At 35.4% G+C, this 25,760-nt stretch overlaps 1 pseudogene; it reads right to left on the bottom strand.

Annotated features, from left to right (window-relative positions):
• Positions 1–20,517: 20,517 nt before the first annotated feature.
• LOC116864465 lies at positions 20,518–20,614 on the bottom strand (annotated as a pseudogene).
• Positions 20,615–25,760: the final 5,146 nt, after the last annotated feature.

The raw sequence follows: 25,760 nt of genomic DNA on the forward strand, positions 1-25,760 counted from the left end.
GGCTGAGATATGATCAGCTAACTCTCAGAGAATTGTGGGCTCTGAAGTAAGATTTAGAAAGATCTGATGAGTCTGAGGGCAAAGAAAGGCTGCAATCAAACCTGGTTCTATTCTACACAGTGAATCAGGAGGACTGGGAGTTTGGGGCTATTGTAATAAAAAATGCCCAAATAAGAAAGAAGAAATGATTTGTGGGTTTAGATGACTGAAGTGTTTAATCAAATGGCATAGGCATACTGATTACTCATGAAGATACACATGGGGAAATTTCTCATAGAACTGGAGAGAAAAAACTGGAGTGAGATTAAGAAGTCAGGAATTGCTTTCACTTGTCATATTTTTTCTTACTTTTAGTGCAGCATTCTTAGTTTGGTATAATGTGTATTTGGGACACTACCCTGATATTAATTAGATGGTGACAGTTCCTTACCAAACAAAAAGAAGAAAGAAGAGACCCTGGACTCTGATTCTCAAGTGTGAGCTATCACACCTCTAGAATAGATAAACTGACATTTAGATAGCAAATCTGGGGCAGGGAGGGGGGAAATAAGAAGTTCAGGAAACAGGAAATATGAGTGATTTTGCATTTTCTGATTTTTTAAAAAAGATTTTTATATATTTATTTGACAGACAGAGATCACAATTAGGTAGAGAGGCAGGCAGAGACAGAGGAAGGGAAGCAGGCTCCCCACTGAGCAGAGAACCCACGCAGGGCTCCATCCAAGGACCCTGGAATCATGACCTGAGCCGAAGGCAGAGGCTTTAACCCACTGAGCCACCCAGGCGCCCCTGCATTTTCTGATTTTTGCTCTTCATTTGGGACATAAATAAATCACCTTCCCTTGTTTCTATTGTAATAATTGTCTTAAATAACAATCTCCTGCATAGACAAAATTAGGTGTCTTGGGCCTAAAGCATTAAAACTGGCAGTATTGAAAGAACAAATTAACTCTTAAAAACACATTTTTAATCATCAGATATAAGATTCCTCCTTACATAAGCTTTCTTTTTAAGATATAACTTTAGCAGATTTCTTCACATCATCTATATGATGTACTTCAATTCAATACATTATTCCTAAGTAAGCATGTTATGCATGCTTACTTTGTTATACAATAACTAAGCATGTTATTCACTAACTGCAAATAAGAGAACATAAAATGGAAACAACTTTAAACAAAATCCAGAAGTGTATTATGGGAACTTGAGCACTGATTCTATTTGTAAGTATACTATGGTCTTTCCTTAAAGCATTTCCTTACATACTTCCTTAAAGAGTTCCATAAAGGAAAACTAAAACCATGGTTTTAACATATCACTTTTTCTCCTTTCTACAGCAAAAGGATTTGAGTCTCTATGATATGTGGTCATTAACCATCTCTAACTATTGGATGCCTCAGCCTCTTCCTTTAAGGAGCATGCCTCTTCTTCTCCTTCTTTAATCTGGAAAATGAACTTAGAATAAGGTTCTAGAGGAAACATGGTTTGTTAAATTAGAAGACAATCTTAAAGATTAATTTTTTTCCCAAACATTTATACTATGATATGAATATAATTTTATTAGTAAAAAGTGAGTTTACTCTGTGATATTATTATGCTACCATTACAGGTATATGCAAATCAAGTGATGATTTATGGCATAATGAGCTGTTTACTTGAAAAATAATTCAGTGACTTGTTGATTTGTTTTTATTTTTGTTTATGTTGACATGGGTTGAGTGGATTAGGTAACTTCTTCCAAAATTAATAAACTGTTCATTGGGAATCACTGCATAAAATTGTATAGTTAGTTGAGATACATGAGAAGAGAAGATAATACATAGACACAATAAATTTGTGTGGTAGACTAGCCAGATATTGAAGTGAAAGAAGTAGGATGTAGGAATGTTTCCTGAAAATACTATACGTAGTGACAACTGTAAAATGAACACATCCATGACTCTTCAAGTCCTCTTAAAAATGTTATTAGTTTCAGGATTGAAGTGAATTCAAAACAAGATCCTCAAAACAGAAAAATTATTACGGTAGAATTCCTAAGAGTAGTACAAGCAGGACCATAATTATACTTGAGAGAGAGTGTTCTGTATCTGGCTAAGTATGGCCAGCAATTGCCATGTCTCTAGGTTTGGAGCATTGGTTGGATCTTCATCAACAATAACAATGATGAAATCACATTGGTAAGAAGTTTGAGGTGAGTCATCCCTAACATTTCCCATTTATTAACAAAAGAAAAGAAATATGATTTATTGCTCATACAGAGAATAGATTTATATTTGAGAGTACTTTCCACCAATATGGAGGAAGGGATTGAAATAAAAGAAGAGGTAGATTGGAGATGAATTTGATGTCATTCGAATCAACTAATTTTTACTTAAAAAGGCATTAGTTTAAGTTTCAATATTGACTAAGAATAAATGTAATTGACAATTCAGTCACGAATTTGATAGCTTAAGTCCAAAAGAGATTTTCAACAATCCATGTCTAAGGAAAAGACATGACTAATGTATCTGTCATCATTTCTTTGGTGTTTGTTTTGTCACATTCATAAAAGGGCAAAGTATCCCTATTTATTTAGATTCTTTTTTCCAAAGTCATTTTTTCCATAAAATATCTTTATATTAAAAGATAACTAAAATTGGACAAGACACATTAAGTACATAATAATTTTAGAAAATATCATTTATCTTTTTTGGACTGTCTTAAAAATGAATTCTACTCTACAAAGGAGGACAAGAAACACAAGAAAAAACATTATAACTATGTTTAACAGTGAATGATATGTCTTTCTATTTTTAGAAGCAGATTCAATCTTCTCTTTTCCCGGATTAAAAATTAAACTTTTTCATTTTTATGACCCTGCATATTATTGATTTTAAATGATTTTAAAATAGTATGCAATATTAATGAAAGTTTTTACTTTTTATATTTGAAATGTCTTCATTGCAATGTACAATATTATTTTATAAAGTGTAGTTTTCATAAGTATGGCTATTAATATTTTGTCCATTACTTTGAGAGTATAATTTATAGCTGTTCCAAAGTAAGAACATTTTTCAGAATATCCTACTGTTATTATTGTTAATAATCTTATTGTTAAATATCTTATTGTTAATAAGATATAGAATATCTTATTGTATTTGTTAATACTTTGAATTAACAAATACAGCTGATTAATAAATTAATATGTCAAATTCATAAACTCAAAATTTTCTAAAAATATGATTTTAGAGTAAATTATATAATCAAAAATTTTTTTTCATCTAAAAAAACTGTCTAGAAAAGAAGGGCAGTATAGAGGAAAAAAAGAATTTGGTTTTTTATCCAATTCCTGCTGTTAGCAAATGTGTATGCAGATGCATTAACTAAGATAAGATCGACCTATAAACCAGAATGCCTACTTATTAATTTACAGGTAGAGTCAAAGCTATCCTATCTGCAGAAAATAAGCGTCCCTCCATTTGTTGGAATGCATTCACAATCCACATGATAATTACCAGTTATGCTTGTGAATTTGAAATGAGGGTAAAGAAAGTTGGGTCATCCCAATATTGTTTTTATAAAGCCATGGTGATCTCTTGTCCTTCTTTACTGTGGGAAATGTTATATTTGAATGACTCATGGTGCTCCTCTAAGATCTGAGATCACTTCTCACATGAGTTGTTTGTGCTCTCCAACACTTGTATTTCTTATCCTTGGAATTTGCAATTATTACTTTGCTTGCATCATCTTTTTCCTTATGGCACAATATAATTTCCTAAATTGCAAATTATTTCCTATTTATTATATTCTATAGACATTGCTGATGTCACTCAGGGCAACCTTTCTGTTTTAGGAGTAAGCTTGAGTCAGATCACAAAGACGCTACAGCTCATCCTCATTGTGTGTGTTGATGCGAAGGTGGAACAAATAAAGAATAAAGTCTAAGCTAAACAATGAGGTGGTAAGAGGATAGTCAGTCATTTAAAATTGTTGTTAATTCTCAGAAAGTTTGCAATCATTTCCTTTAAATTCTTTCTGAAAAGAAAAGTAACAGCTTTATATCTCAGAGTGATAAAACAATCTACAAATGTAGTATCAGAGCCATTTTAATTCCTAAAATTTTCATTAACAGTAGAATGGAGGAAGTATCCACAGATGAAAATAATATACATTACTATATTTTAAAAATTAGATAAGATTAGATCACAGAATTGTAAACACAACAATTACACTGATGTTAGTTAATATATTTATTCACAATCCACAATTAAATATAATCAAACACCCATTTCATCCTTTTCTTTCACTTATAGCATTGCCTTTCAAAACCTGACACCATCTTGCTGTTTTCATAATTTTCCAGACCCTTGGTTATACCCACCTCATGTCTCTTTCCCTTAAGTCTTGTAGCACTTTTAGTCTTATCTGCTCCCTAGGATGAGTCTGTTGCACATGTAACACGGCTTTCTTCTCTCACCAGAAGGCATTCGAGCTGAGGGGCTAGCATCATGAATCGAAATGTAAGGTTAAAATTTAGGTAAGAGGTGGGGGCCCCTCGGTGGCTCAGTGGGTTAAAGCCTCTGCCTTCCGCTCAGGACATGATCCCAGGGTCCTGGGATCCAGCCCCACATCTCTGCTCTGCTTCCTCCTCTCTCTGCCTGCCTCTCTGCCTACTTGTGATCTCTGTCAAATAAATAAATAAAATCTTAAAAAAAAAAAATAGGTAAGAGGTGAAGTTAATTATATAGAATTGTGATACTGCAACTATCCAGGTGGTAATTGAAGCAGCGAGTCTTACTCATATCCTGAGATAAAAAATAGAGATGAGCCTAGAAGGAAAGGTGGGGCTTTGCGTAATAGCTACATTTATGGGTACATTTAGAATTTCTCTTAAAAGATCCTGTTGGAATTTTTGCTAAGAAAAGAAAAATATGAGCTAAGTTCATTTTCTAGCTAAGGAAGAAAAATATTTTAGGAGGATTTATTCCAGTAGCCCAATAAATTTCAGGAACAATATTTAAGCACTGTGGTAGTCAAAGAGAAATAAATGAAATCATATAATAGAATGACTTGCATATTAAATTATTATTTTTAAATGAGACTTTCTAATGTTGGTAAGAGGTCAGAGAAATATTTGTTAGAAATAATCACCAAGGCCTATAAAAAATGTGCCACTTATCATGGTATCTTACATCATGTAAAGCTATATGTAAAGTAACAACAAGAAAGTTGTTGAAATATGATCCTTGATTGTTACAGCAAATCACATGAGCAGAAAAATTGGAACCAATAAAAACACACATCTGCCACCTGTCCTGGGTCTTCCTTGCTGCCTAGCAGTAGTACATCTCTTTCCTGTTAACATGAGCAGCTATTTCAAAATTCTAAAAATTCTGACCAACAACCTCTCAGATCCTTCTTACAGAATTTGCATTCTAGTCCACAAAGCAAAGAGAAACTGCCAGATTCATCCACTTCTTTGCCTAAAACATTCACAGTTTTTCAACAACTGTCGTGGTTTCTTTTCTCCTTCCTTGCAGTTGGCATAGAAAAGGCCCTCATTGCCCTGTGCTCTGAATCCTACCACTTCCTGTCTCTTTAGCATCCTCATTTATCTTCCTCTAGCCCCTTTCATTTTTTCTCTGATGACCCAGTCCAATCACTTATAATGGCATGTATCCCTCTAGCTTTAAAACAACAACAATAAAGAAAAAAAAAATGTTACACATATTAATGGTACATGTTTAACAATCACTTCACTGAAGTAAAAAAAAAAAAAAAAAAAAAGCCCCAAATTGTGGTATCTGCCAATTTCCACGTGGTAAATACAGCATGACTAATTTCAGCTACCAACATGCTGCCACGGAATATGGCATGTCTTGATCTTGTGAACTGCTTCAGGTATTTGACTGTTTCAAATCAAGTTTGTCTCCATCTTGGCTGCATATTGGAATAACCCAGGGAACTTTACATATATGTGTGTGTATACACACTCATGCATGCACACACACACACACACACACACACACATACACACACATTGTTTCCAGAGTTTAATTGGTCTGGTTTCCAAACATTGGTATCTTATGAAACGTCCACAAGTCTTTTGAGGCACAGCTGAGGTTAAAATCAATTCTTGCACCTGAGTGAGCTTTCTAAAATCAAATCTGATCAGAGCCTTAACCATCCCTACCCCTATACACAATTAAATCATTTATTTGCTTTCAAAATGATATCCAATTTCTTAACAAAATTTGTAATGCTCATATGACCTAGCCTTATTTTTTTCTATGCCAAGAGTATAGGCATATAACCTTCCTTTGGTCTGGTTAACCCCCATCCCAAATCTAAATTTAGGTATCACTTCTTCTTGGAAGACTTTCTGCATCAATCAAGTCTAGATTTGGTTCTTTTCTTATTTGTACCATACCACTTTGCATGTTTTGCTAACCTCATGAAGATCATGACTACGTATGTCTTATTATCATTGTACCTCCAAAGTCTAGAACTGGGTTTAAAAATAAAATTTCAATAACATATTTTGAATGAAAGAATGTCTTAATTTATCACTTCCTTATTATTGTAAAGTGATTATTACAACATAGTATAATATAAAAAATTTAGAAACCACAGAAAGTCTGAACGAAGGCCACCCATAGGCCTATTTTTTCTAAATCTATCTACTGGTAAAATTATATTAGTATGTATATTTTAATCTTTTTCTAGGCATAGATAATTAATATATCTAATATATGTTACCAAGGATTATCATCAATACTTAGAGCGAGTCTAAGTTAACTTCTACTTTATAAAGGTAAATAACCAGAATGTAATATGTATATTAAATCTCCCCTACTCCCACTCTATGCTTCTTTGCTTTTGAAAATTAATGTGACCTAAAAATAGAAATATCATATGATCCAGTAATTCCACTACTGGATCTTTATTTAAAGAAAATGAAAATATTAATTTGAAAAGATGTATGGACCTCTATGTTTATTGCAGCATTATTTATAATAGCCAAGATATGGAGGCAACCTAACTGTTCATTGATAGATTAATGGCTAAAGAAGACATGGAATATATATGCAATGGAATATTACTTAGCCATAAAAAAGAATGAGATCTTGCTGTTTGCAACAACATAATGGACCTAGAGAGTACTATATGATAAGTGAAGTAAGTTAGAGAAAGACAAATACTATATGGTTTCACTTATATGTGGACTTTAAAAAAACAAAACAAATGAACAAATAAATAAAAAATAGAAACAAACTCACAAATACAGAGAACAAACTGGTGGGTACCAGAGGGGAGTGTGGAGGGGGCTGATGGGCAAAATAGGTGAAAGGAAATTAAAGGTATAAATTTTCAGTTATAAAATAAATCACAGGCTGAAAAGTGCAACATAGGGAATATAGAAGAAGAAGAAGGAAGAAGAGGAGGACAAGGAGACAACGATGGGCAAGGAGAAAGTTCATGTGATCTAGTAGAAACAACTGAGTTCAAATGTGGCTCCACCTTTTCCATGATGTTATTTAATGTCGCTGAACTGTAAAATGGGATGAATAGTACATACTTTAAAGGGTCATTGTGAAGATTACAAGAAATGATGACCTACGTGTAACATATAGTTTTGTAATTCCATAAAGTTGAATGCTACAGGTTCCCTGGGAGAATCAGGATGGAGAAAAACATTGGGTTAGGCAGAAAGAGGATGAATCACTGTAGCTGTTCTAGAGTGCAATGCTATTAGGGTGTGGGAGTCAAAGCCAGATTTCAAGGACTTAAAAAGTAACTGCAGGCCATGAAAGCTGACCACCCCTCAAAGCACTTTGACAAAGAAAGAAGAGAGAAATATGTGCAGACCTGTGACATCATACTTCAAAGAAGATGCTCAGTATCTTGATAACTTTTTTCCTTCACTCAGCTTGTTCTTTGGGCGAAGTGGACAAAATTCCTGTTCTCACAGAGTTTACTTTTCAACTAGAGAGTCTGACAGGATAGAAGTAAATAAGTAACTGCACAATATCATATTATGATAAGTGTCCTGAGAAAAGCAAAACTGGTGAATGCAGTAGAGGGCCAGGGGTAGGGAGCAGTTTGCATTAGCTTAGTCAGTGTGGTCAGAAATGTCCTCTCTGATGAGCTTACATTTGAGATGAGACCTAACTGGTATGAAGCAGAGCCATGTGGAGATGTGAGTATTGTATTCTAAGAGTTCAGCAAATTTTCCTGTCTTAAAGCAGAAAAGTGGTGCATGAAAGGAAGATCAGTGTCGTTGAAGGTCAAGATGGTAAATGAAAGCAACGGAGAGAGGAACAAAGTGAGTCTGAAAATTAGGCAGGGTGGCTTGCGGAGCATGGTAAGGAGTTTGGATTGACTATTGTTGCAATAGGCTCTTATTGTAGGGCTAATCAGAAATATGATCTGGGGGTGCCTGAGTGGCTCTGTGGGTTGACGGTCAGACTCTTGGTTTCTGCTCAGGTCATGGTCTTGGGGTTGTGGGATGGAGCCCTGGGTGGAGCTCCGCACTCAGCATGGAGTCTGCTTGAGGTTCTCTCTCTCCCTCTCATTCTACCCCAACTCCCCGCTCTCACTCTCTTTCTTTCTCTCTCTAAAATAAATAAATACATATTTAAAAGGAAATATTATCTTATTTGCATTTTACAAAAAATTTTGGACATTGTGTGAAGAATAAATAATATATGTTGAGTATATTATTGCTTATTACTACCAGTTATCAGACCTTGAAAAAGTCAGTTCATTGGTGGCCTGTTCAGAGAAGAATCTTCACGTGATTTTGATGACAGTGGTCTTAAGTATTCTCTAGCATTTCTTTAATACCTTTATCTTACAGATAAGGAAAGATCCCTAGGTAACTAATATAACCAAGATCATCCAACCAGTTGCTGGCTGAGCCAGGATTAGAATATGATTCCCTATCTCTTGTTTTTCCCATGGTGCCTTGGTTTCTCCTTTGGTTTTGCCACACTTCATATACATAAGGCCCTCCCTAGATGTAGGTAGCATTATGCAAAGGATGCAACTGGGAGCATTTCAGTTACTCTCCCAGAAAGCATGGAGGGTTAAAGTTAGCTTAAAGTTAGATTTACAGACCCTCTGCAGCAGATTGCCTGGGTTATCTGTTACAGATGCAGCTACTGATGCAGCATCTTTAGGAATGGAACCTAGTTATTGTACCTCAAAGAAAGAAAAACTAAAAAAGTCCAGAAACTGTCCAGTTTTCAAGATGGAGCACCTGTGAGCTACACTCAGTCTTAAGTAACTGTGATTAAGCATTCTGCACCAGATATTTTCCCAATATATGAAAAAAACCCCACTTCATTTAATTTAATTTTTATTCCTTGCCCACCCCCTATGGATTTAACAGACTGTCTTACAAAAAAAAAAAAAAAAAGCCATCTTGTGAATGAAAATAGCCCCAAACCTTATATATTGCTATAGGTAAACCCATAAATCTAAGATGGTGGATAATCTGATTACCAATAACCTGGTATCATTCAAATAACAGGGATTTAGATGTACTATATACTGATTAGGAAGGAAAGTAAATGTATAATATGTTTTAGAAAGGTTTTCATCAAAAATGGTTATTTAAGCAGGATTTTGTTATATAAAAAATATATTTATATGAAACATCTCATGTGTCTGATAATGCATAAAGGGTCATTGATAATGCTTGTTTTTTTTGCCAGTGAAAATCGTTTCTAGTTGAATTATATTTGTTGATCACTTTCTATCATTTTCTTATTTGTGACTAATCAATCTTGCTACATACTTTTAAAAGATTAAGTTTTGCATTTGCTTCCTAAACCAGTAGCTAGTGGTGAAGTGACCTTGAGGATGGGGCAACTAAAATAGTAACAGCAAAAATGGCTGTTACTTGTTGAAGTTTTACCTCATGCTCGATGCATGTGCATTATCTTATCCCATCCTCTCAAAAACCTACCAAATGGGTATTATGATATCAATTTTATAAGCCAAGAAAACAAAGTAAAAAACCCAACCCAACCAAAACTAAAGACAGCGACAACAAAAAACATCACTATTTTATTCAACATTATTTCCTATTGGAGAGTTAGTACCAAGCTCCTGAGAAGTAGAGACATTTTTCCAGCTCTCTGGGCAAAGACTTGATGTATGAGTTTTGCAAAGGATGTGAAGACCTCTGACCTACTGGTTACAACTAAAAACACCGCAGCCATTGGAACAACTCTAAAAAATATTGTCTTGGAAAAAATAAAAACATAAAGAACATGAAAGTTCTCTGTTGGCACCTTAGCTTGGCTTTTTAATCTAACTCCAATATTTTTCACATTGTTGCTGTAGCAAAATGTTAATCTAATTTCAGAACTATGACATAGAAAAGACTAAATATAAAAAAAGCCAATATTTTGTTTTATATTAGCTTTAAGCACTATTAATCACTTATGTAAACCTTATCTTAACCGGGTACAGTGCTCACAGTACTTACAGGATGTTTTCTCCCCCCTCCCCGTACAATCTACAAATTAATTTAAAACTTACTTAACTTACAATTTTTAATTTGTTTTCCTTTTGATTTATTTTAATTTAATCAAAAATTTTAAATTCATTTAATTAACATAAAATACATGATATTAAATAAAATAAAAAATAAAACAAAATGTACAAATATACAAAATCATTTTTGAACTTGAAAAGAGAAAGAAAAATATTCTGGTGCCAGATGAAGAAATATCTCATGGTCAGAGGACTGTGCCTGAGTTGTAGCTCGAGGAATTAGAGGGAAATTGAGCCAAAAATGTAGGATTTAACAGGGAAGACTGGGTTTTAACTCTAGCACAGGAGCATAGGAGAGAAGCCCACAGCCGGAACCTGTAAGAAACTGGAACTGAGCTACCAGAAACCATATAGAATCCACATTTTAAAAAGAGACTCAAAAATTCCACCCACAGGAAGAGAGAGAAAGCTTATGACCAGAACCACGTATGAAAATAATTACCTATGGGAAATTGATAACAGGCCTGTGCAGTGTTCAGATATAAAGTCCCTGTTACAGAGATTGCATATGCTTTGGATGAAACCAGCAGAGGCCAGTCCTTATCTGTCACTGTTTTGAAATGACATATTATCAATAATTATCAAAATCACAAGAGGGGAAAAAAAATGAACAAATGTAATTAGAGAGACCTTGACATGAAACTGTCCATGAACAACACTAGATGGCAAAAAGTAATGGAACAATTGCAGTGCTAAAGAACATTTATACCCCATTAAATAATTATTAAAGGTGTCAAAACAAGTAAATTTACAGACATATAAAGATTGAGAGATTTTACTACTTATATCCTTACTAAAAGCAAACCTGATCCATGAAGTTTAGAATGAGAAGGTCCAACATATGTCTAATGTGCACTCCAGGGGAAAGACTAGCAAGTTTGGGACAAATAAAGATAAAAGGGAAAAAAGGAAAATGGGAAATACACAAAAAATATAGCAGGAATAAATAAAAAAAATATATTAACGATTATGAAATGATGAATGGATTAACTCTACAATTAAAAGATAAGAGTAGGATTGGATTTTTCAAGATATAGTAGTTAATTTCATGAAGCTTCCTGTCTGTGATATTCTTGCCAAAAAAGCATCACTCATGGCAAAATAGTAAACATATTTAAATTAAATTAAATATCTTACATCAAGATAAAGTAACTTACCTTAAAGTATTCATCTGTATTCTTTGAAAATGTCAAAATAATGTAAGGCAAGAAGACTGAGAAGCCATGTCAAATTGAAGGAAATTAAAGAAAACTATGTGACAACTAAATTCAACATGTGATTCTGGATTGGATCCTGGGCCTATAAGGGTATTATGAGGGCAGTCGGCAAAATGGAATGGCATCTGTGAATTAGATGATGATATTAGGTCTACACTAACTTCTGTACTGTGGTTATATAGACAGCGATGCTTGATTTTGGCAAAACACACTACAGCGTTGAGGAGTAATGGGCTTTCATGTCCTTAACTTACTCTCAAGTAATTCAGAAACGTTACCATTTGGCAAAATGATATGAAAATCATACAGGAGATCTTTGTACAATTTCACAATTTTAATGTAAATCGACATCATTTGAAAGTAGAATGTTAAAAAAGAGGACCTGTCATCAAAATTCAAAACTTTAATAGATGAAAATCTTATGATCATATTGAAGTTGTAGTTCAAAAATCTTCTTAGCTATGGGAGTGGCTTGAAATAAAAGAGTTGAATGAAATCATGTCTAGAACTCACTTTCAAAAGGTACCACTGTGTACACACACACACACACACACACACACTTATAAGTAAATGTATAGACTGGAGAAAGTGAGAGAGAAAAAAAAGCAAGAGCAAAGTGAACAATTGAACTTTTGGGAATTCCTTGTGCTAACCTATTTTATATCAGGCTCCCTAGAAGAAGGATTTGAGGCAACAGTGTTGTAGGTTCTCTATAGCTGGAACGATTGTAAAAGACAGAAGGATACAATATATTGAGGGGTAAGGACCTGAGGGGTAAGGACCTGAACAAAGATGAGATCTCAGGTAAAACCATCTTTGATGGCACACTGGGGAAGTTCTGGAACATATAACATAGTTCAGAATTGTCCAGCTTGAGGCAAAGCAACTGGCCTTTCACAGCCTAAAGCATGTGGACTTTGGCTATTGGAAATATGAGAAATGGATGGGGATTGGGGTGAAGAGCAGAGGGAGGAGGTATGTCACTTTTCTGCAGAGGCACTTCTGCAGGCATTTCTGTGGAGAAAGGGGCAGCTGTGCTCCATTAGCAGTCAATACTTGCTGTAGCTGAGCATAGTTACTCCAGTATAATAAAGGGAAACAGTAGGCACTGATAGTAGATATGACATATTCTTTTATCTTTTCTGTATCTTTGAAATTTTTAATAAAAAGAAATTAGAGAAAAATTACAAAATCTTCTTGGTAGACACAAAGAAAGCAATTAATAAAAGTCAACATCAATTTTGGTAAATATTACTAACTTATGAACAAGTTAGTAATTGAAGTGCTTCTTTAAGTAGACAAAAAGTGTCTTACCAAAAAACCTTCACTGGACTTCACAATTATGGTAAAACTTTGGACACATATTCATTAAAGTCAGAAACAGGAAGAGAAGAACCACAAAATTGATGCTCTTTACCATTAAAACAGGATCTATCCAAAGATGAAAAGATAAGGAAATAACATATTTAACATATTTAAGTTTTGGATAGAAAGAAGGAAAGCTGTTATTTGCTTTACTATAATTTTCTAGCATAGAACGTCTAAAATAATCAATCAGCTAATAAAACAAGATCACTACAGAGCAACAGAACCAAAAATGTTCTTATGTGACAGCAATAACTAATAGAAAAATGCAATTAATAAAGACTTTCTATTCAGAATAACAACAGAACTTATATGGCCCCTTGGATTAAATATACTAAAAGATACCCATAAACTGTATTGAGAAAATGGCAATGTGTTATTGAAGGAAATAAAATAGATCTGAATAAACGGAAAGAGACAAACTACTTTCATTGAGGACATTATTCCCAACATTATTACAAATGTTGAACACCACTTTAATCAAGACCATAATGTGATCTTTACTGAAACTGAATGAACGGATTCTATAATTCACATTAAAGGGTGAACAGCCAGTATAACCAAGACAATTCTAAAAAAGGAAGAAAAAGGACAGGAGATCCATCATATAAATATTCAGGCTTGTTATAAATTCATAATTAAAACAATGTGTTTGATACTGGGACAGATAAAAATATCTATGAAAAGGTAAAGTCTTGATGAGTCTCAAGCATATATGAGAACTCGTATAGCATAGAAGTAGAAACACAATTCCGTGGGGAAAAGATGGACGAGTCAATAAATAATCTTGGAAAAATTGGCTTTCTACATGGGAAAGAGTAAATTTGATCCTTACATAAAACCATAAAATAAAATAAATTCCAGATGGACTAAATTTCAAAATGTGGAAAAGAATTTTAAAAAATTGGATGACTATTTGGAAGAACATCTTCTAAAGTTGGGATAAGAAAGGATTTCTTAAGAAATACACAAGAGGATGACTCATATGTAAATACATTATTATATTTGCTTATATAGAAATTTGAAGCTCTGTATGACAAATAACAGTATAAGCCAAATTAAAAACAAATCATATACAGAGAGGTTTTATAAAGGCTATTATGACAAATCCCTGACAATCAGAAAAAAAGAAAGTATGAAGAAGGGTGGAAGGGAGGGATGGTGGGAGGGAGGGAGGAAGTCAAAGAAAAGAAAGAAAGAGGGAAGAAAGAGGGGAGAGAGGGAGGAAAGAAAGGTAAAAGAGGAGGAAAGAGGGAAGCTCAAAGGAAGGGAGGGAAGAAGGAAGGAAAGAAAAAGAGGAAGGAAAAAAGAAAGCAAGCATCTCCAGGGAAAAATGAGCAAAGATCCTAAAAACACTAATTCAAGAAATAAAAACCTGAATGATCAACAAAGAAATGAAAGATACTGAACCTTATTAATAACATAATAACGATCAGGGGACTGCAAATTGAAAACTGTACTGCAATTTCACACCCATCATGTTGGCAAAAATCAATAAACTTGACAAAGCCAAGCACATGGAAATATGCATTCTTCACCCATGGGATATGCACTGGTACAACCACTTTAGAAAATATCTTGACGAGATCTGTTGAAACCAAATACGTGCTTACTCTATGGCCCCACAAGTGAACAGTCTCTTTAATGTGTGAACCAGAATATTCTTTGCAGCATTTTTTGTTATGGAGAAACAATGACAAAATATAGGTGCATCCTACTGGGTATTTACCCCAAAGATACAAATGTAGTGAAAAGAAGGGCCATCTGTACCCCAATGTTTATAGCAGCAATGGCCATGGTCGCCAAACTGTGGAAAGAACCAAGATGCCCTTCAACGGACGAATGGATAAAGAAGATGTGGTCCATATACACTCTGGAGTATTATGCCTCCATCAGAAAGGATGAATATCCAACTTTTGTAGCAACATGGACGGGACTGGAAGAGATTATGCTGAGTGAAATAAGTCAAGCAGAGAGAGTCAATTATCATATGGTTTCACTTATTTGTGGAGCATAACAAATAACATGGAGGACAAGGGGAGTTAGAGAGGAGAAGGGAGTTGAGGGAAATTGGAAGGGGAGGTGAACCATGAGAGACTATGGACTCTGAAAAACAATCTGAGGGGTTTGAAGGGGCGGGGGGTGGGAGGTTGGGGGAACCAGGTGGTGGGTATTAGAGAGGGCACGGATTGCATGGAGCACTGGGTGTGGTGCAAAAACAATGAATACTGTTACACTGAAAAGAAATAAAAAATTTAAAAAAATGTATGTGCATCATTAGGAACATGGGTAAATAAATGGTGATATATTCATACCAAGGACATCAGTTACAATCTAATATACATACATCAAAACAGTCACAGAAATACACAGTTAGGCAATTTGCTGAATTATATGATGGCATTTCTGTAAAAGTTTTCAAAACAGACAAAGCGATACAGTATATTATTAGTGAAGATACATACACATACATATATAAAACATTAGAACATAGATTGGGAGAAATGAAATAAATATCTTGAGGTTGATTTGGGAAGGGAAAGAGTGGGTAATGGATTTAAAGGCAGGAACAAAGGAAAGCTTTATTTACACTACATTGTTCTATATGAAATAGAACCCCCAGTGTATATATGGGTATACATATACGCTCCTGTGTGTGTCCGTTGTGTATCTGGTTCTCTCTATACAAACTAAGTTAAAAATTACAAAAAATTAACATTTGCAATATTGTGTGAGAGTGTTTTCACATCAAATGGTGCACTTTTCTGCTTTTTAAAGTTAAAAAATGAAAACCCAATTAAATCCAATCCCAAGTTAGGATAACCTGAGGCCAAAGGGCTACCAGAGGCATTCGAGTCCTTAGAAGGAGGAAGCAAAAACGGGCATCAAGACTGGTAATTTCTCCACTCCCTCAAAAGGCTGTCAAAATGCTGGGTCAGGTTCCAGCTTTTCTATTAGCGAGTGCTCAGAGTCAGGAGCGTTTTCTTGGAGGAAGGTATTTGAGGATGCAGAGGTTGAGACAGCCAAGGAGTTCTGGGAAAATGAGGCTCGAGAAGGTGGTGGGTGGTATTTGAAAGTGAGTTTTCGGGTGGCCAAGAAAGGTCAGCAAAGAAAAACAAACAAACAAACAAAACCTTGAAAGACTGAATACAGAAGAAATATTCCATATTTGCAGGGGCGACCAGGGCACAGCAAATTTTTCTTCAGTACACTCTTTCTCTCTGTGTGTGTTCCTCTCTGTTCTTCTTGCTCTTTCTTTGCCTCCTCATTCTCTCCCTTCTCTCTCTCTCTCTCTCTTATTTTTTTAGATTTTATTTATTTATTTGAGAGAAAGCACGTGTGCAAGACGGGGTGGGGGGCAGGGGCAGAGACGGAAGACAAGCAGACTCCTTATTGAGTGCAGAGCCTGACCTGGCTCTCCATCCCAGGACCCTGAGATCATGACCTGAGCCAAAGGCAGGCATTTAACCAACTGAGTCCCCAGATGCCCCCCTCTCTCTTTTCTTTTAAAGAAACTAAGAGAACATAGAAGTTATGATGCGAGACAAGGTCACACAATGAATTTATGTTTCATATTTTGATTTTCGTACTTTCCAAAATATCCCTTTCCTCTTACCATCCCGTTTGCTCTTACTACTCTTTCTTGCTCTGAAATAAATAAAAATAACTGAGTGCTTCCAAAGTTTTGATACTTCAACACAAAGTAAACTCGGTTTTGTGCCTTAGAAGATATCATTCCATGATTTATGTAAAATATTTCTGTGGAATTTGAGAAAATATTTATAAGTAAAAATGCAAGAATTGTTCCAACTTTAGATATAATAAACTGTACTAAGTTTAACATGTTCCTTTTTTGAAATGTAAATGGTATATACTTTTTTCAGTTTACATCCATAAGATGTTGAAAACTTCCTTTAAAAATCACTAGCAATCTATATAGTCAAAGTGATAGAAAATATTCTTGCTTTATGTAGAGAATTTTGCTATATCCATCTCTGAAGATACATTTAAAAGGAGTTTTTCGTTTTTGTATAGTTGTTGAAAAGTACTTTTAAATGCAGGTAAGCACAAATAAAATAATTTAAATACCTTATAATTCCACCATCAAAGAAAAGTTCATTTATTAACTTCCAATAAATTTATTTTACTTCACTAGTTGAAGGAAGAGCTGAGTTAATGACAAATTTTATTGACATAAACTTTGTGATATCAAAGATTGTTTTTGACCTATGAGGATCCTTCTGGATCTACCTTATTATCTTCTTGGTTCTAGGAGCTTAGGATTTCAAAAGGAGATTTCAAGAGAACTATTATTCTTCCTGAAGCTCAAGTTTTCCAACTGAAATGGACAGGGAAAATTCTCATTCTGGGCTCTTTTGGCAACAGACAGCTAATGAGCATCTCTTGGACAGATTCTTCTTATCCTACATTCCTCTGTAGCATCTTCTGTGCTATCAATTATTTATTTCCATAATGATGTCCACACCATTTCTCTACCTATTATATCTCACTAGAAGTGATGACACTAGTGCCAGGATTCGTCTGCCCCTTAAAACACATGGTTGCAATTTTCAGACTAAAAGAACAGATCACAGTTTGCAAATTCTAGAATAAACACATATGTGGAATACACCTGCCAATAAGAATAAAACTATTTTTTCTACTTTCTGATGAAAATACTTACAAGCAAGATATATATTTGGAAATCTGCCATTGGACTCAACTAAACACCCACACACACACACACACACACACACACACACACACACACACAGCCAACATTTTAATCTGTGTGACTTAGGATAAAAATATTGCTTACTTACTACACTAGCCTGAGGTAGAATGATTCCTTTGATTACACTTATTAAAATATGAAATAAAAGGCTAATCCTTTACAATTTATTTTGAATTTTCTGGAATAGCTGATAGTAACAACCTAGGCAAGTCCTTTAATTCATTCAGTATATAAATCTATGTTACTGTCTATAAAAGATGAGTCGATGAGGGTTCAGTATTATAAACAGATATTTAATGGAGTTTAAAATTCCCAATAAAGCAAGATTTCTTCTCCCACAAATTAAATAAACAGGTTGGTTTGGTAATGATTCTCATGCAAAGAAGTATCACTAGTGTTTGTCATTCTTTATCATTTAAGCTTCAGAAACACCAAGTGGTAGAGCTGAAACTGAAACCTGGATTTATTTGTCCTTAAAACCTACATTCTCTTATTATCTGGAAGGCTGAAGAAGGGAAGAAAGGATACTTCAGGGTAAAGAGAATGAGGCTAGCAAAGTCTTGGAGACCTGAAACTGTAGTGTGTGCAAGGAAACACAAGTAGTTAGCACATTGTTGAAGGTTTTACTCCTCAGGAAGGGATGGAACAGCAGGCAGAAACTACCCATGCCATGCTAACTAGGAAAAACAAATCCATGAGCACTACAGAACAAATGAAGAATTTTAAGCAAAGAAGATACATGACAATGATTGCCTCATATAGATCAGCAGTCAAATAAAAAAAAAAAAAGATGCATTTTAGAAGTTTATTGAAATAATCCAGGTACTCACCTAAAATCCTCCAGGAGATGATGGGTGGTAGAATGACCGAGAAGAGAAAACATAAGACATATTTGGGGTTTGAGATGAGAAGGAGCCGGCAATAGATAAATTGGTTATTGAGAAGAACAGTAAGAGAAGAGAATGAAATGATAATCGGTGCCTGGGGTCAGGCGTGGGTGATAGGACACTGGAAATGCCAACCTTGAAGAGAAGGAGCAATCCAATGGAAGTGTTAAGGCGTGGGCAATAATGACTTTGGTTGGTGAAACGATGCTAATTGTGTGACCATTTCCAAAGAGAAGTTGGATATGTGCCTGGTTCTTAAGGAAAGTGGGCTGAAATTTTACAAAGCCACAGATAAGGATAAAATTGACAGAGTAGACTGTGGACTAAGCAGAAAAGTGATCACAGAAACACATTTACTATGGAGGCCAATTAGAAGCAAATGAGACTAGAAAAAGTCAGAAAACAAAAGAAGGCTGTGTTTTGGAAACAGAGTAAAGAATTTGATTTCAGTTAACAGAACTAGTAAGACTTATTTGGGGATACCAGTTCCATAAAACAGACTTATTTATACACCTATTTATTAGCTCAGTATTCTAATTGTGCTGAGACAAAGAATAATATTAATAAGATATGCATCCAGTGTGAATAGCAGACATGTAAATGCAAACAAATGGTGATCAAAGCAATCACAGAAATATGGGCAACATCCAGTAGGAACTATTAGTTGATAGTTCACATAGTCCTGATGATTCAAGAATGGATTTAAAGTGGCTCACAACAACACAGAATAAAAGAAAAAAATAATAAAATGAATTCAGAGTAAAAAGAAGTTGGAACAGATAATTTGAAGTCAACAGCAAATGTATATACAGAAGGCATAGGTAAGGTGTAGAAAAGGCTAGAAGAGTTCACCAGTTGGCCTCTAGTGTGTCTGGAAAGGAAACACAAATAAGAAGATAGTCAGTCCCACTATTCATATTACCTATAAGGAAAAAGAAAACCAATCTGTTCTTGGTGTCGAAACTAAAGTTTTCCTCATAAAGAAAACCAACCTGTTCCTGGCATTGAAACTAAAGTTTTCCTCATAGGTAGTCAAAAAGAGAACAATACACGATACTCAACAGTATTTGTATATTAAATAGATTTCACGGGGCTATTTGCTACAGTGGCTCTTAGTATGGACCAATGATGATGCAATGCCAAATTACACTTAATAAAAGCAGTTTTATAAGAGAACAAATCATATTGCCCTGCTGTGTGGTGTTTTGTTCATGTGGTTTATTCCGAGGATGGGTGTTTTTGTATTTCCTGAGACACATGAACTATATTTCAGTCAGGTAATCTTTTGGAAATTTCGGTTGTCGAAACAAGTATCTGATAAGTATTAAGTAGCAGTGGGTTCAAGGTTATAATCCTTGGTCAGCACTAACAGTGCAGGTCTATCAGTCTGCTGATTAAGTAGTGAAAGTGCCTAACTCCCTCTGGGGCTGGAAAGGGTACAGACAAAGGGGAGCCTGAAATCCTTGATGTTTTAGAAAATTGTGGCAAAATACACATAACATTGACCATATTAACTAAGGTTAAGTGTGTAGTTCAGTGGTAGCATGTACATTTGGTTGTGGTGTTACCATCACAACACCCTCTATGGAACTCCCCATCTCACTGAAGTGATCCTCTGCCGCCATCAAACATTAATTACCCAGACCCCACTCTCCCCGGCCTAACCACCATCCTCCTATCTGTTTCGATGAATTGGACTACTCCAGGTACTTCATATAAGTGGAATCATACAGTATAAAAACATGGAACAAATGGAATCAAACAGTTTAAAAACATGGAACACTTCACGAATTTGCATAACTTCCTTGCACAGGTGCCATGATACTCTTCACTGTATGGTTTCTTTTCTTTTCTTTCTTTAAGATTTTATTTACTTATTTGACAGAGAGAGAGAGAGAGAGAGAGAGAGATCACAAGAAGGCAGAGAGGCAGAGAGAGAGAGAAGGAGAAGCAGGCTCCCTGCTGAGCAGAGAACCTGATGCAGGGCTCGATCCCAGAACTCCAAAACCATGACCTGAGCCGAAGGCAGAGGCTTAATCCACTGAGCCACCCAGGCGTCCCTTCACTGTGTGGTCTCTATTTCAGACTATGTGCTGTTGATTTGAGCATGTCAGTTGGTTTTGAGGGGAGAATAGGACGTCCTACGAAGTTAGGGTGGTCTAATGTTGTTTTCTGTGTTGCTGAAGACTGAGATGGAGAGGGATGCTTGAAGATGTAAGGTTAAAGAGGAAGGAAGAAGCCAGAAGCCGATGGGCTTTATAAGGTCTGTTTAAGAGCTTGAACTTACATGCTGTGAAAAGGGAATAGAGAATTAAAGGTTGTATTTTAGAAAATTAATTCCAGAAAAAATAAAGGAAGGCCTGGAAGAAGAAAATATTTGAGACAGAAAGACCAGTTAGAAGGCAATGGGAAGGCGTACACCTGGCTCAGTTGGTTCAGTGCCCAACTCTTGGTTTCAGTTCAGGTCATGATCTCAGGGTGATGGTCTTAGGTTTATGATCTCAGGGTCCTGAGATCCAGCCCTGTGTCTGGCTCTGCACTCAACAGGGAGCCTGCTTGAGATTCCCTCCCTCTGTTCCTGCCCCCGCTTGTACACACTCTCTCTCTTTCTCTCAAAGAAATAAATAAATCTTAAAAAAAAAAAAAAAGTAAGGTAATGGTAATTAAGTTTTTTTTTCTTTTTTCTTTTTTATAGATTACTAGGGTATTAGAGTGGTTATTACAGAATTGTGTCTGCATGGTGGATCTAGAGTCCTTAACCTCAATCTTCCCTTTCAAGGTTAGAAGAAAACTTTTCACATTTTAGAAAATTTTGCATTTTAGCAATGGATCCAGAAAAGCCATAATCAAATCAAAATTTACATTTTAATCCAGGAAAGCACTTTTGGGGTGACATTTCTCCCTACTGATCTGTCTCCTTCCCCTTCTCAACATGGTTTGTGTAGGGAGTTAGGTGTGCTAATTCATGAAGTGTATGATTTTTCTGGACTCCTATGTGAATCATTTGGCTTAGAAATTCGTTTTATTGAGATATAATTGACATAATATTACAGAAGTTTAAAGTACACAATGTGTTCATTTGAAGCATTTCTGTGTTGCAATAGGATCACCACTGTCATGGCATGGTTATCTTTTCCGTGGCGAGAACATTTAAGATGTAGTCTCTTAGCAATTTGAACTGTATCCAACAGTATTGTTGACTATAATCGCTGTGCTGTGCATTAGAGCTCCAGAACATGTTCATCTTCTATTTACCAATTTATACCCTTTCACAACTTCTTCCTAATCCCCCCACCCCTTAGCTCCTGGTAACCACCATTCCATTCTCTGTTGCTATGAGTTTGGCCTTTTCAGATTTCACATGTAAGTGGTATGGTATCATACAATATTTTTCTGTCTGGCCTGTCTCGCTAAGCATAATACCCTCAAATTTCATCATATTGTCATATTGTCACAATCTTGCCATATTGTGACAAATGGCAAAATTTCCTTCCTTTTTACAGTTGAATAGCACTCCACTGTGTGTATATTTACATATAATAATTATATTTGTATAGGATAATATATAACATATATAACAATATATATGATAATATAATAATAAAGAAGTGTACCAAAATGCCTCGGAAAATGAAAAAACTTGATGAAATACTTAAGAATGCCATTTAACTCATGGTTAAAACCCTCAGCTTCCACTATTAATTCTCTCTGGTCTTAAATGTCTTACTCCTCCCCCTTCTCTGTTCCATCTACCATGTTCTCTTTTGAGTCCTAACCATGAATGCTTGGGTAGTCCCTGGGCTCTGTCCACTATATCATCAAACACACATATTTTTTTAATTAATTATTTTTGTTAACATATGTTGTATTATTAACCCCAGGGGTACAGGTCTGTGAATCATCAGGCTTACACGTTTCACAGCATTCCCCATAGCACATACCCTCCCCAATGTCCATAAGCCCACCACCCTCTCCCCAACCCCTTTCTCCCCAGCAACCCTCAGTTTGTTTTGTGAGATTAAGAATCTTTTATGGTTTGTCTCTCTCTGAATCCCAACTGGTTTCATTTTTTCCTTCCCTATCCCCAAACCCTCCACCATGCCCCCCACCCTGCCTCTCAAATTCCTCATATCAGGGAGATCATGTGATAATTATCTTTCTCTGATTGACTTATTTCACTCAGCACAATGCTCTCTAGTTCCATCCATGTCATTGCAAATGGCAAGATTTAATTTCTTTTGATGACTGCATAGTATTCCATTGTATATATGTACCACCTCTTCTTTATCCATTCATCCGTTGATGGACATCTAGGTTCTTTCCATAGTTTAGCTATTGTGGACATGGTTGCTATAAACATTCGGGTGCAATGTGCCCCTTCAGATCACTATATTTGTATCTTTATGGTAAATACCCAGTAGTGCGATTGCTGGGTCATAGGGTAGATCTATTTTCAACTTTTTGAGGAACCTCCATGCTGTTTTGCAGAGTGGCTGCACCAGCTTGCATTCCCACCAACAGTGTAGGAGGGTTCCCCTTTCTCCACATCCTTGCCGACATCTGTCATTTCCTGACTTGTTAATTTTAGCCATTCTGAGTGGAAAGACACATATTTGTAAACACCAGATCTCATCATCTCATCTTGCAGCCAAGCTCTTTCAGTTATTTTGCAAGAGAGGAAGTTTCTGGAGTTTAAATGGATGCCCAAGAACACAGAGTTCTGAGCACCAGGCTCGAACTAGAACTCAGGTCTTCTGGTTCTTTTCCCAAAGTTCTTGGACCTCCCCTCATGTCCTTCCTTGTGGATGTACTGTATATACTAATGAAATTATTTTGTCCCCCAGTTACAGTAAAGCTTGGACAGAATCTTGGGACTAATTATAGACAGGAAGACTTTCACCTCAAAACAGTATTTACAAGGTACATAAAACTTACTCTTCTTGGCGACAAAGTTCAATATTGCAGAACAAGTACTCTTAACACGGAAGTTGTCAGTCTTTAAAATCATTTCCCTCTCTAGAATCATTTGTGTATTTCACTCCCTCTTCAATCTGTAGCAAGAGGCATTTCTATTTTGTTTTGTTTCTAACCAACATTTTCATATTTAACTCATGTTGCTTAAATACGTTAAAGGAAAATATCCTCCTTAAGATTAGCCCTGTTCATATTTTCTTCACACCATGTAAATTTATAACTAGCAAGAGAAAAGAATGATTAAGTGCATTCATTTTCTGCTCTCCAGTCTAATTCTTGTTTGATTTTTATATTCCATTTCCAACTTCTACATTGAAAAAAGTTAATGATTTCAGGTAATGAATTTGAGTAACTCTAATAAAAAATATGAATCTCTGCAAAATTATAATAGGAAAGTCATGGAATAGATTAATATTTTGCTTTTAAAATTAGCAAGACCTAAAACATATTCTGTTATGTAATTCATCAAATATGAATTCTTAGAATTATTGCAAAAAATAAGTAGAATAAAATAAACTAACTATAACTGAATTGTACCATTACAACTTTTAATCTTTGTTTTCAGATTATTGCTGTTGTTAAAATATATTAAATATATAAAAAATTAAAAGTGAAGTTTCCTGATAGAAACCTAAAGTAAGCATAATTTTGCAAAATTCCGTCTTTACGTTCGTCAACAGCTATGTTTTTTAATATTTATTTTTACCTTCTCATTTTTCTATGATAATATCAATGTTAAAGCACAACATAAAAATGTTCAGACTTGTTTTCTTAAATTTAAGTAAATAAAGTGTGATTAAATTTTGATTTCTGTAAATATTTCTCACTAATATCAAAATATGTTTAGACTTGTATATACTATAATTCCCTTTCCTTACTGTCAATTTAATAATAAAATGATCCGAACATTGTCTTGAAAATCTTCACTCTTCTTTTAAAACTACCTAACAGCAAGAAATAAAAACTGCCGTTGATGTTGACTTGTTCCATTATTTAAAAATACTGAATTAAATCCAGCACACATTGTGAATTGTCTTTGCTTCCTTTTAGGATAGTTGTGAAAAGTAAAATAACCAGGCAGTCTTGTCTTAGGTGAGACTGTTTCGGTTTGGAAATAAACAAAGCTCTTTCTCGATGAGCTAGGTTCATTTCATATTTGTGTAATACCCTGGAAGAAATTAGGTTTCAATAAAGTCCATTTTTGTCACTGCATGTAGCAATGAATATCACACCCAGCAGGGCACAGTGGCACCTGGCTGTCCAGACCCCAGTGGAGCACAAACCATCTGGGGGTAATTACAACAAGGTATTCTTTAAGGACCAGATGGGACCAAGGAACAGAAGCCCCTACCCCTCCCAGTCATTTACAACATAATTCCTTTCAATGATATACTTAATCCTCCCACCAGCTATGCTTTTCAGCTTGCTGTTGTCACTGTTCCTTTATGTTAATTCAGTTGCAAGACCGAGAGAAAGGCGGGGGGAGTGGAGAGAGAGTGCAAGAAAAAAAGGGAAAGTGGGGAGAGAGAGCCGCTGCGCCTCTAGGGACCAAAAGAAATTATTCATCCCTAAATTGTTTCCACCACAGCAAGTACAGTAACAAATTTTTTTTTAAAAGAGGGCTGAAATTATCCTAAAGAAGGTCAACGCGACAGCCCTGTGTGGCACCAGCTGAGGTTTACTCAGCCACCTGTTAGCTAGAAAGCTCTCTGCACACGCTTATGATGCATTTAACCAGTTTAAAGGGTCTTTATTGACAGGCCAGCCACCTCCATTCAGCAGGCCTGAGCCATAGACCTGCTTTGTGGTCATATGTGGCCCACAAGCCTTAATTCAATTACGCTGTAAGCCTATCCAATCTGCATCACTGCCCTTTCACTTTTGTGCTGTTTGTCTTGTATGTGGTAAAGAATCTTTTTTTGAAGAGGGAAAGGCACCCTACAACCCAGTTGTCTTTATTTTTCATTTAAGGTTTGTGCCGCAGGTGCTGCTACCTTTCATCTTGTGAAATGTATTCGTCTTCAAGTGATATTTTGG

Source organism: Lontra canadensis, unplaced genomic scaffold (genome assembly GCF_010015895.1).
Source record: "Lontra canadensis isolate GAN:19392208 unplaced genomic scaffold, GSC_riverotter_1.0 scaffold5, whole genome shotgun sequence".
Taxonomy (NCBI): Eukaryota; Metazoa; Chordata; class Mammalia; order Carnivora; family Mustelidae; genus Lontra; species Lontra canadensis.